Source organism: Arachis ipaensis, chromosome B10 (genome assembly GCF_059453495.1).
Source record: "Arachis ipaensis isolate K30076 ecotype BB chromosome B10, ASM5945349v1, whole genome shotgun sequence".
NCBI lineage: Eukaryota > Viridiplantae > Streptophyta > Magnoliopsida > Fabales > Fabaceae > Arachis > Arachis ipaensis.
Genome location: NC_142435.1, coordinates 129837958 through 129851135, shown reverse-complemented (window position 1 = coordinate 129851135; position 13178 = coordinate 129837958). Strand labels below are relative to the sequence as shown.

At 40.1% G+C, this 13178-nt stretch overlaps 1 non-coding gene across 1 annotated transcript; it reads left to right on the top strand.

The window, feature by feature from the left end:
- Positions 1-12817: 12817 nt before the first annotated feature.
- LOC148581705 (small nucleolar RNA R71) lies at positions 12818-12925 on the top strand. Its single transcript, XR_015895916.1, has one exon. It is a non-coding gene; the product is annotated as a small nucleolar RNA R71 (small nucleolar RNA).
- Positions 12926-13178: the final 253 nt, after the last annotated feature.

Genomic DNA, 13178 nt, shown 5'->3' with positions numbered 1-13178 from the left:
AGCAAGCATCAATTTAATGCCCTTGTATGTGATAAAGAAGTTGCAAATCCAAGAGGCACAACCCACAAGGATAGCATTACAGATGGCAGACAAATCTATAAAGCCTGCATATGGATTAGTGGAGAATATCTTGGTCAAAATGGGTAAGTTCTTCCTCCCAGCAGATTTTATGATTCTTGACACGGGAGAGGATGAGAATGCCTCTATAATTCTAGGAAGACATTTCCTAGCCACTGGAAGAGCTCTAATTGATGTAGAAGTGGGTGAATTAGTGCTTAGAGTGCATAATGAGCAACTGATCTTTCATGTCTTCAAATATATGCATTCAGCAGGTGAAAAGGAAAGGTGCATGCAGACTGAGCTTATCAATCCAAACCTTCAAGAACCCCCTGATGATGCACAACAGAATCTGCAGCTCAAACCTTCTTTGTTGACAATCAATAAAATTTCTGCTGACATCAACCCTAAGTTTGGTGTCAGGAATGCATCATCTACCAAGGAGGAGGTTCCCAAAAAGAAGAAAGTACCCAAGGGATGGAGAAACAAAAAGATTCCCATTGAAGACTTCTCCCCAGGAATGAAGGTGGTATTCACTGCATGTCCAATCCTGCCTCATACAGTGAACAAGATCCTGTCTCTTGAGCATATAGAGTTGATCAATGGGAGCACAGGAAAGAAGTTCACAGTGAGGGGTGAAGAGTTAAACCCCTATGATCCTCCTCCCTAGAGGAGCTGACCGTCAAGCTAGTGACAGTAAAGAAGCGCTTGTTGGGAGGCAACCCAACTACTAATATCCTTGGTTCTGCAGTTACTTTGGTTTTAATTTTATAGTTCTTTTGATTTTAGCATTATAGTTATTTTAGTTCTGGTTTTAAATTACTTTTTCTCAATTTTTTTTAGAATTTTTCATGTTTTACATGTGTTTTGGTCATGCAGAGTGATTAGAACAGAAACAGGAGCAATTAAAAGGAATTTTTGACACCTTGGAGTTTTTCTTTGCTTGGGGACAAGAAAACTTTTAAGTTTGGTGTTTTAGAATATGCTCTCTATTTAGCTTATCATCAGTGGCACCATGGGGAGATGAATGTTCTTCATGGAGGAGCACAGTCGGAGGAACGAGATGGCCACTAGCATAACTGAGGTGGTTGAGTTTCTCTCATTCTATTTCCCCTTCCGTTCTTATTTTGTTGTCTTCTGTTTTCTGTTGTTTAGATTTCCTGCATGATTTTTAGTACTTTCAGTTCTTAGATTTAGTTTCATTCTGTCATTTGATTTTAGTTTAAAAAAATGTCTCATGTATTGCTTACTGAGCTTGAATTCAAAAGAAAAATATGTATTGCATGAGAAATAGAGTTTATAACAAAGAGTAGTCTTAATTACTTAAATGTGGTGGTATTCTTTGTGATTCTGAATGCATGACATGAACAGTGCATATTTGAGTTTGAGTCAAGGGATGTTGATGTATAAGGAACATGAATTTAGAGAAATATTATGAATTCTTTGAAGTTAGTGAAAGCTTAATCCTTGAAGCAAAAGAAACAGCAAAAGAAAAGAAAAAAAATATAAAAAACAAGGTCCAAGACTCTGAGCATCAATGACTAGGGAGGTCAGACATGATTAAAAGCTCAAAGAGTTGTTTTCCTAGTCATATACTTGGGATGTAGATGTGTCAAGTAACCCTTGAGACAGAACACTAAGAGTCGAGATCAAATACAGTTAACAGAGTATGCCAAAGGCTTTGAGCACCACTGTCTGGGAGTAACTGAAAGAAAAATCAGAACTTCAAGAAAGTTTTCCAGTTAAGTACTTGTGGTGTTTTTGTGTCAAGTGAAGCTTGAGATGAAACATTTAAAGTCACGGCTAGGCTCAAGGTTCAAAGCACCAAAGAAAAGAGAATTAAAGGAAATTTTTTGTATTCAAGGATTAAACTGAAGTATAAAGGATTAGAGAATTCATAATATTATCCAGATTCTAACTTCGAATGACAATGACATTCCTCTTATTCAAAGGAGAGTGAGATGCCAAAACTATTAAGTGTTGAAACAGATAAACCCCATTTCAAGAAGAGACATGAGCCTAATTGAACTCTCACTTCTCATGCAAATTCACATCTTAATCATGTATTAGTTTTGGTTTCTTGACCGCAAGCAACAATTCAAGTTTGGTGTTGTGATGCGTGAGCATCTTTCCTATCTTTTCCTAGTGAATTTGTATTCAAATTATTGAGTTTAATCAAGAATTAAACATCCTCTAGCTACTATGAATGCTACTTTGAGCTGTTTGCAATCCTATTTATTTCAGGTAATATTCAGATAGATTTGATGGAGTTTCTGTAGAAAAAGAGAAGAAAGTGAATGATGCTGTCAACTCTGACCTCCCTGCACTCCAATAGGAATAACTTTAGCTACAGAAGTCCAATTGACATGATTCTAGTGGCATTAGAAAGCTAACGTCCAGAGATTTACAATGATGTATAATAGTGCACACTTCTTCTCCAGCACACTCAGCCTCAACAGCGCCAAACTTGGAATTCTCCAAGTTTGGCGCCAGGAGCACTACACAAGCCCCATTGCTTTTGGCCTCAGTGAAGCGAAACTTGAGATACCTCAAGTTTGGCGCCACAAACTCATTCTCTAAGGAAAGTGTACTAGCTTGCTGAAGCCAAACTTGAGATATCTCAAGTTTGGCGCCAGCAAGGAAAACTTTGAAGGAGTGCTTACGGACTTGATGAAGCCAAACTTGAGATACCTCAAGTATGGCACCAGCTAAGGAGACTTGAAGAATTGCATTCGGGTGTGTTGAAACCAAACTTGGATTCTCCAAGTTTGGTGCCACCTACTCTAAACCAAGTGGTCCCCACGCTGTACAAGGCTTGCACGGATTATTTATTAAGTTTTGATTAAACTTTATTTTATTTTTAAAATAGGAAAAGATATTATTTAGTTTTAGGAAATATAATTTACATTAATTAGGATTGATATCTCTTGTCTGCGTACCTCATTCCGCAATTTACAGTTTTTCAGAATCATTGTTTACTCTCTGAACCATGAGCAACTAAACCTCCACTGTTAAGGTTAGGAGCTCTGTCTATTGTATGGATTAATACTATTATTTTTCTATTTTAATTCATGTACTGATTTCCATTTCAAGAATTGTTTTCTTTCTTTATCTTTTGAATATGGGTGGAACGGAAGTATAACCTTGGTTCTAATTGAGTTCTTGTATAACTTGGAAAAGCTCTTTACTTGAACAACAGCTTGAAAATAATTTCTCCTAAATTTCTAATTATCTAGTCTTAACGAGATACGTGACATATAATCCTCTTATATTTGGGTAATTAGGGTTTCTGTGGCATATAAACTAGAATTGAACTTCACCCTCTAATTGGAATTAAGTGACCAAGGAATTGGCGGTTGATAAAGGTTAAAGGAGACTAAAAAGGTCTAAAGAATTAGGGTTTAGTCACATATAGTTTGCCATGAATTGAATCTTGCCTGATTAAAATAGTTAGTAAGAAAAGTCAATCCGGAAGATAGATATCTCTGAAGCCTTAACTGTTTGCTCCATATATATTTCACTTCAATTTACTGCTTGTTTTCTGATTATCTGAATTACTGTTTGATGCATTTGAACTCTCAACACTCTTTTCTATTTGTCTAACTAAGTAAATCACGCAATCATTGTTGCTTAGTCCATCAATCTTTGTGGGATTGATCCTCACTTACCTGAGGTATTACTTGGTACGACTCGGTGCACTTGCCGGTTAGTTTGTGGGTTATAAATTCTGCACCACCTATCTAGCCGACCTCCATGAAGTCTTTCACTAACTGCGGAAATACAACATGCGGTTAAATTCAGGAAAATGTGCATTCGGAGTACTTGGTGACAAAATCCTTCGGTTTTCTGCTGACACACAGGGGAATTAAGGCAAACACCAACAAATGCCAAGCCATCATACGAATTCAATCATCCAAAATACCAAAGGAAGTACAACAACTCACTGGTCGACTTGCTACTCTATCAAGGTTTTTGCCTGTAGCTGCAGCACGATTTTATCACTTCTTTAACACCCTTAGAAAAGCCAAAAAATTCACTTGGACCGACGAGTGTGAACAAGCATTCAACAACTTTAATAATCTCATTAGTTCACTACCAATTCTTCGAAAACCACAACATGGTAAATCTCTCTACTTATACCTTTCAGTTTCAACTCATGTAGTTAGCTCTGTACTTGTCACAGAAATAGGTAACAAACAATGTTCAGTTTACTTCATAAGCAAGGTGCTACAAAATGAAAAGACAAGATACCCAACCATAGAAAAGCTAGTGTTCGCTTTAATAATCACAGCCAGGCACTTACAACATTATTTTCAGAACCACCAAATCATAGTTCGGACAAGTCAACCACTCTGACAGATATTATCATGACCAGACCTGGAAGGACGACTAATCAAATGGTCAGTCGAATTATCAGAATTCGACATCTTCTATCAATTAAGAGAGTCGTTGAAGGCTCAAATATTGGCTGATTTTGTCACTGAATTTACAACAATAGAAGAAGTCCTGCCAGTGTGGGAACAATATATCGACGGAGCTACCAATGAAGGGGTTACGGAGCAGGAATCCTCTTTAAAGATAATACTGGTATTTATGTCGAACAATCTATAAGGTTCTTGTTTCAAGCAAGCAACAACCAATCCGAGTATGAAGCTTTACTCGCCGGAATTCGATTGGCAAAAGAGCCAAACATTCAAAACATCAAAGTTCATTGTGACTCTCTCTTTGTTGTTCAACAGGTAACTGGTAATTTTCAAGTAAGAGACCCCTTCTTAGAGAAATATTTAAATGAAGTAAAGAATCATATACAACATTTTAAACATTTTGACATATCACATATACCTAGAAAACACAACAATATGGCAGATATTTTGTAAGACCCCTAAATTTTTCAAAGTTATTAATAAATTATTATGATGTATTATATTTATTTAAGACTACATTTTAGATATTTTTATATAAAATTTTAGTAAACTCATTTATTATTTAGAGTTCTTATAATTGAAAAATAATGAGTATTTTATATGCCTTAATTTTAATATATAGATTCTTAACCTTATTTCATAAATAAAGAAGAATTAATCTAATTATCACCAATTTTCATTGAATTAGTATTTATTCGAAAATAAATTTCAAGTTGGTAATTAAATGGTATTTCAAAGATATTTACTTTATATTTAATTTAGTTTTAAATTATTATTTTATTAATAATTTTACACTCCCAAAAGAATTAACCCTAACTTAACCACCCCATACCCAACGAAAGAAAAGAAAAAAAGAAAGGGAAAGAATAGAAAGGGGAAAACAGGGGAAGCTTGAAGAAAGAAAAAAAGAAAGAAAGAAGGGAAACGAGAACAAGAAAGAAAGAAAAGGGGAAAGGGAGAAGAGAGGGAGAACGGTGAGGAGGGGATAGCATCATCGGCAAAGGAAGACGGAGAAAAAGTCGCCGCTGTCCAGCTCGCCACCGCGTTCTGCCTTGTTTCGTGTCGCCACTGTGCCATGCGTCGCCGACAGCCGCGCAAGGAGGAGGCATCGCCGTCCCGTGGAGTTGCGTCACCGTCATCACCACGAGGAGCGTCACGCCGCCGCTACTGTCGGTGCCATCGCCGTCGCCCTCACTACGTCGCGCCGCCGCAAAACTGTCACCGCCATCAAGCCCGAGACGGAGAAGAAAGCGCGCTCGATGATTAAGAAAGGATGGAGGCTAGGTTTTGTCGCTGTATAACTCCATTGCTACCTCTGCTGTGCCCTGTTGAAGCTTCTGGAGCCGCTGCCGTCATTGCTGGAGCTCGTCGTGAAAAGAGAGAGACTGGTGCTAGCACCGTTTTACCTGGTAAGAACCTGCAATTACTGCTGCTCTTGCTTTGTGTTGCTTTGCTCTGCCCTCTGTTTAATGGTTATTCTTCGTGGCTTTCCGTCTGCCAGAGCCGTTGCCGTCGAAGTCTGAGCTAACCTCTTCTTGCCCGCAATCCGTTCTGCCTAACACCCACTGGCACTGTTTCACCTTGTCGTTGAGTCCAATTCCTACTAATTATATAAAAAAAAGGTAAGAATTTTATTTTAAAATTGCAGTTTCTAGTATATATAAATATTTGAAAAGTGCATATGAGTTGGTTGTGGCTGAGTGGTGCACGAAATTGTGATGTCCAGGCTCAAACTATTCCTGGCACGTGAGCAACTTGGTACGCGTAATCGTGATTACACATTCATAATTTGTCACAACTTCGATACAACTAACCAGCAAGTGCACTGGGTCGTCCAAGTAATACCTTACGTGAGTAAGGGTCGAATCCCACGGAGATTGTTGGTATGAAGCAAGCTATGGTCACCTTGTAAATCTCAGTCAGGCAGATATAAATTGACAATGATGTTTTCGAATGATAAATAATAGAATAGGGATAGGGATACTTATGTAAATCATTGGTAGGAATTTCAGATAAGCGAATGGAGATGCTTTTCGTTCCTCTGAACCTCTGCTTTCCTGCTATCTTCATCCAATCGGTCTCACTCCTTTCCATGGCTGGCTTTATGTGATACATCACCACTGTCAATGGCTACTTTCGGTCATCTCTCGGGAAAATGATCCAATGCCCTGTCACGGCACGGCTAATCGTCTGGAGGCATCACCCTTGCCAATGGCTTCATCTTATCCTCTCAGTGAATAATATGCTCACGCACCCTGTCACGGCACGGCTATTCATCTGTCGGTTCTCGATCATGCTGGAATAGGATTTACTATCCTTTTGCGTCTGTCACTAACGCCCTGCAATCGCGAGTTAGGAGCTCGTCACAGTCATTCAATCATTGAATCCTACTCGGAATACCACAGACAAGGTTTAGACCTTCCAAATTCTCTTGAATGCCGCCATCATTCTAGCTTACGCCACGAAGATTCTGGTTGGGAGATCTAAGAGATATTCATTCTAGCTTATTTCATGTAGAACGGAAGTGTTTGTCAGGCACGTGTTCATAAGGGAGAAGGATGACGAGCGTCACACATAATCATCACCTTCATCACGTTCTTGGGTGCGAATGGATATCTTAGAAGCGAAATAAGAAGAATTGAATAGAAAACAGTAGTACTTTGCATTAATCTTTGAGGAACAGCAGAGCTCCACACCTTAATCTATGGAGTGTAGAAACTCTGCCGTTAAAAATACATAAGTGAAGGTCCAGGCATGGCCGAGATGGCCAGCCCCCTAAAACGTGATCAAAGGATCATAAGGTAATCCAAAGATGCCTAATACAATAGTAAGAGGTCCTATTTATAATAAACTAGTCACTAGGGTTTACATGAGTAAGTAATTGATGCATAAATCCACTTCCGGGGCCCACTTGGTGTGTGTTTGGGCTGAGCTTGAATGTAGCACGTGCAGAGGCCATTTGTGGAGTTGAACGCCAAGTTCTGTGCCAGTTTGGGCGTTCAACTCTGGTTTTGGATCCTTTTCTGGCGCTGGACGCCAGATTTGGGCAGAAGGCTGGCGTTGAACGCCAGTTTACGTCGTCAATTCTTGGCTAAAGTATGGACTATTATATATTTTTGGAAAGCCCTGGATGTCTACTTTCCAACGCAATTGGAAGCGCGCCATTTCGAGTTCTGTAGCTCCAGAAAATCCACTTTGAATGCAGGGAGGTCAGAATCCAACAGCATCAGCAGTCCTTTTTCAACCTCTGAATCTGATTTCTGCTCAAGTCCCTCAATTTCAGCCAGAAAATACCTGAAATCACAGAAAAACACACAAACTCATAGTAAAGTCCAGAAATGTGAATTTAACATAAAAACTAATGAAAACATCCCTAAAAGTGACTAGATCCTACTAACAACATACTAAAAACAATGTCAAAAAGCGTATAAATTATCCGCTCATCACAACACCAAACTTAAATTGTTGCTTGTCCCCAAGCAACTGAAAATCAAATAGGATAAAAAGAAGAGAATATACTATAAATTCCAAACTATCAATGAAACATAGCTCCAATCATATGAGCGGGACTTATAGCTTTTTGCCTCTTAAATAGTTTTGGCATCTCACTTTATCCATTGAGGTTCAAAATGATTGGCATCTATAGGAACTTCAGATTTCGAATAGTGTTATTGACTCTCCTAGTTCAGTATGATGATTATTGAACACAGCTTCTTTATGAGTCTTGGCCGTGGCCCTAAGCACTTTGTTTTCCAGTATTACCACCGGATACATAAATGCCACAGACACATAATTGGGTGAACCTTTTCAGATTGTGACTCAGCTTTGCTAGAGTCCCCAATTAGAGGTGTCCAGGGTTCTTAAGCACACTCTTTGTTTTTGCTTTGGACCTTGACTTTAACCGCTCAGTCTCAAGTTTTCACTTGACACTTACACGCCACAAGCACATGGTTAGGGACAGCTTGGTTTAGCCGCTTAGACCAGGATTTTATTCCTTTAGGCCCTCCTATCCACTGATGCTCAAAGCCTTGGGATCCTTTTTATTTGCCCTTGCCTTTTGGTTTTAAGGGTTATTGGCTTTTTCTGCTTGCTTTTTCTTTTTCTTTTTTTTTTCGCCTATTTTTTTCTTTTTTCTTCTTTTTTTTTCTGCAAGCTTTGTTCTTTGCTGCTTTTTCTTGCTTCAAGAATCATTTTTATGATTTTTCAGATTATCAAATAACATGTCTCCTAGTCATCATTCTTTCAAGAGCCAACATATTTAACATTCTTAAACAACAACTTCAAAAGACATATGCACTGTTCAAGCATACATTCAGAAAACAAGAAGCATTGTCACCACATCAATATAATTAAACTAAGTTCAAGGATAAATTCGAAACTCATGTACTTCTTGTTCTTTTGAATTAAAACATTTTTCATTTAAGAGAGGTGATGGATTCATAGGACATTCATATCTTTAAGACAAAGTTACTAACTACTAATGATCATGTAATGAAGGCACAAACATAGATAAGCACATAATACAGAAAACTAAAAACAGAGAAAGCAAGAACAAGGAATGAATCCACCTTAGTGATGGTGGCGTTTCCTTCTTGAGGAACCAATGATGTCCTTGAGCTCTTCTATGTCTCTTCCTTGTCTTTGTTGCTCCTTCCTCATTGCTTTTTGATCTTCTCTTATTTCATGAAGCATGATGGAGTGCTCTTGATGTTCCACCCTTAGTTGTCCCATATTGGAACTCAATTCTCCTAGGGAGGTGTTGATTTGCTCCCAATAATTTTGTGGAGGAAAGTGCATTTGAGGCATCTCCGGGATCTCATGGAAATGAGCTTCTTGCGCCTCTTGAGCTCCATGATTGGGCTCTCTTGCTGGCTCCATCTTTTTCTTAGTGATGGGCTTGTCCTCTTTAATGAGGATATCTCCCTCTATGTCAATTCCAGCTGAATTGCATAGGTGGAAAATGAGGTGAGGAAAGGCTAACCTTGCCATGGTGGAGGACTTGTCAGCCACCTTGTAGAGTTCTTGAGGTATAATCTCATGAACTTCCACCTCTTCTCCAATCATGATGCTATGGATCATGATGGCCCGGTCTATAGTAACTTCAGACCGGTTGCTAGTGGGAATGATTGAGCATTGAATAAACTCCAACCATCCTCAAGCTATAGGCTTGAGGTCCAATCTTCTTAGTTGAACCGGCTTGCCTTTGGAGTCAATCTTCCATTGAGCTCCTTCTACACATATGTCCATAAGGACTTGGTCCAACCTTTGATCAAAGTTGACTCTCCTTGTGTAGGGGCGTGCGTTCTCTTCCATGTATGGCAAGTTGAACGCCAACCTCACATTCTCCGGACTAAAATCTAAGTATTTCCCCCAAACCATTGTAACATAGTTCTTTGGATCCGGGTTCTTACTTTGATCATGGTTCTTGGTGATCCATGCATTGGCATAGAACTCTTGAACCATTAGGATGCCGACTTGTTGGATGGGATTTGTTAGAACTTCCCAACCTCTTCTTTGAATTTCATGTCGGATCTCCGGATACTCATTTCTTTTGAGTTTAAAAGGGACCTCAGGGATCACCTTCTTCTTGGCCACAACATCATAGAAGTGGTCTTGATGGGCTTTGGAGATGAACCTTTCCATCTCCCATGACTCGGATGTGGAAGCTTTTGTCTTCCCTTTCCCTCTTCTAGAGGATTCTCCGGTCTTGGGTGCCATCAATGGTAATGGAAAAACAAAAAAAGCTATGCTTTTACCACACCAAACTTAGAATATTGCTCGCCCTCGAGCAATAAACAAAAGAATAGATGAAGAAGAAGAAGAAATGGAGGAGAGGGAGAGGGTGATGTGGTTCGGCCAAGAAGGGTATAGAGGGGTTGTGTTGTGTGAATTTGGTGAAGAATGGAGGTCTTTATATAGGGAATGGAGGGGGGGTTAAGGTTCGGCCATATGGGTGGGTTTGGGTGGGAAATTGGTTTTGAATTTTGAAGGTAGGTAGAGTTTATGAGGTAGGTTTATTGGGAAGAGTGGGTGGATGTGAGTGGTGAAGGTTTAGTGGGGAAGAGAGATTGAGGTGATTGGTGAGAGGTTTTTAGGGAAGAGTGTTTATGGGGTTGTGTGAAAGAGAGTGGTGAGAAGAAGTGAGTGGAGGTAGGTGGGGATCCTGTGGGGTCCACAGATTCTGAGTGGATCCTGTGGGTCCACAGATCCTGAGGTGTTCAAGGAATTACATCCCTGCACCCATTAGGCATATAAAAATGCCTTTGTACCCAACTCTGGGCGTTCAGCGCCAGGTTGGTGGCCATTTTGGGCGTTCAACGCCCATTTGTGTGCCATTTCTGGCGTTGAACGCCAGAACCATGCCTATTCTGGCGTTTAGCATCCAGAAGCTGCCCATTTTGGGCGTTCAGCGCCAGAACCATGCTCTGTTCTGGCGCTGAACGCCAGACAGATGCTCCTCCAGTGTGTGATTTTTCTTCTGCTGTTTTTGATTCCGTTTTCAATTTTTCTATTTATTTTGTGACTCCACATGATCACGAACCTAAGAAAACATGAAAAACAATAAAAATAAGAATTAGATAAACATTGGGTTGCCTCCCAACAAGCGCTTCTTTAATGTCAATAGCTTGACAGTGGGCTCTCATGGAGCCTCACAGATGTGCAGAGCTTTGTTGAAACTCTCCAACACCAAACTTAGAGTTTGGATATGGGAGTTCAACACCAAACTTAGAGTTTGGTTGTGGCCTCCCAACACCAAACTTAGAGTTTGACTGTGGGGGCTCTGGTTGACTCTGCTTGGAGAGAAGCTTTTTCTGCTTCCTCTCCATGGTTGCAGAGGGAGATCTTTGAGTTTTAAACACAAGGGAGTTCTCATTCCATTGAAGGAATATTTCACCTCTGTCAACATCAATCACAGCTCTTGCTGTGGCCAGGAAAGGTCTTCCTAGGATGATGGATTCATCCTCTTCCTTTCCAGTATCCAGGACTATGAAATCAGCAGGGATGTAAAGGCCTTCAACCTTTACTAACACGTCCTCTACTTGTCCATATGTCTGTTTTCTTGAGCTGTCTGCCATCTCTAATGAGATTTTAGCAGCTTGCACCCCATAGATTCCCAGTTTCTCTATTACAGAGAGGGGCATGAGGTTTATTCCTGAACCAAGGTCACATAGAGCCTTAAAGATCATGGTGCCTATGGTACAGGGTATTATGAAATTTCCAGGATCCTGTCTCTTCTGAGGCAATGTCAGTTGATCCAGATCACTTAGTTCATTGATGAACAAGGGAGGTTCAATTTCCCAAGTATCAATGCCAAATAATTTGGCATTCAGCTTCATGATTGCACCAAGAAACTTGGCAGTTTGCTCTTCAGTAACATCCTCATTCTCTTCAGAAGAGGAATACTCATCAGAGCTCATGAAGGGTATAAGGAGGTTCAATGGAATCTCTATGGTCTCTAGATGAGCCTCAGAGTCCTTTGGTTCCCCAGAGGGATGCTCCTTATTGATCACTGGACGTCCCTGGAGGTATTCCTCCTTGGGATTCACGTCCTCTCCTCTCCTCACAGGTTCGGCCATGGCGCTTATGTCAATGGCCTTGCACTCTCCTTTTGGATTCTCTTCTGTATTGCTTGGGAGAGTACTAGGAGGGATTTCAGTGATCCTTTTACTCAGCTGGCCCACTTGTGCTTCCAGATTTCTAATGGAAGATCTTGTTTCATTCATGAAACTTACAGTGGTCTTAGATAGATCAGAGACTAGATTTGCTAAATTAGAAGCATTTTGTTCAGAGTTCTCTGTCTGTTGCTGAGTTGATGATGGAAAAGGTTTGCTATTGCTAAACCTGTTTCTTCCACCATTATTAAAGCCTTGTTGGGACTTTTGATCCTTCCATGAGAAATTTGGATGATTTCTCCATGTTGAGTTATAGGTGTTTCCATAAGGTTCACCTAAGTAGTTCACCTCTGCTATTGCAGGGTTCTCAGGATCATAGGCTTCTTCTTCAGAAGATGCCTCTTGAGTACTGTTGGATGCAGCTTGCATTCCATGCAGACTCTGAGAGATCATATTGACTTGCTGAGTCAATATTTTATTCTGAGCCAATATGGCATTCAGAGTATCAACTTCAAGAACTCCCTTCTTCATAGGCGTCCCATTATTCACAGGATTTCTTTCAGAAGTGTACATGAACTGGTTATTAGCAACCATGTCAATGAGTTCTTGAGCTTCTGCAGGCGTTTTCTTTAGGTGAATGGATCCACCTGCAGAAGTGTCCAGTGACATCTTTGATAGCTCAGATAAACCATCATAGAATATATCCAGGATGGTCCATTCTGAAAGCATGTCAGAAGGACACTTTTTGGTCAACTGTTTGTATCTTTCCCAAGCTTCATAGAGGGATTCACCTTCTTTCTGTCTGAAGGTTTGAACATCAGCTCTAAGCTTGCTCAGCTTTTGAGGAGGAAAGTACTTGGCTAAGAAAGCCGTGACCAGCTTATCCCAAGAGTTCAGGCTGTCTTTGGGTTGAGAATCCAACCATAATCTAGCTCTGTCTCTTACAGCAAAAGGGAAAAGCATGAGCCTGTAGACTTCAGGATCTACTCCATTAGTCTTAACAGTATCACATATCTGCAAGAATTCAGTTAAGAACTGAAAAGGATCTTCAGATGGAAGTCCATGAAACTTGCAGTTCTGCTGC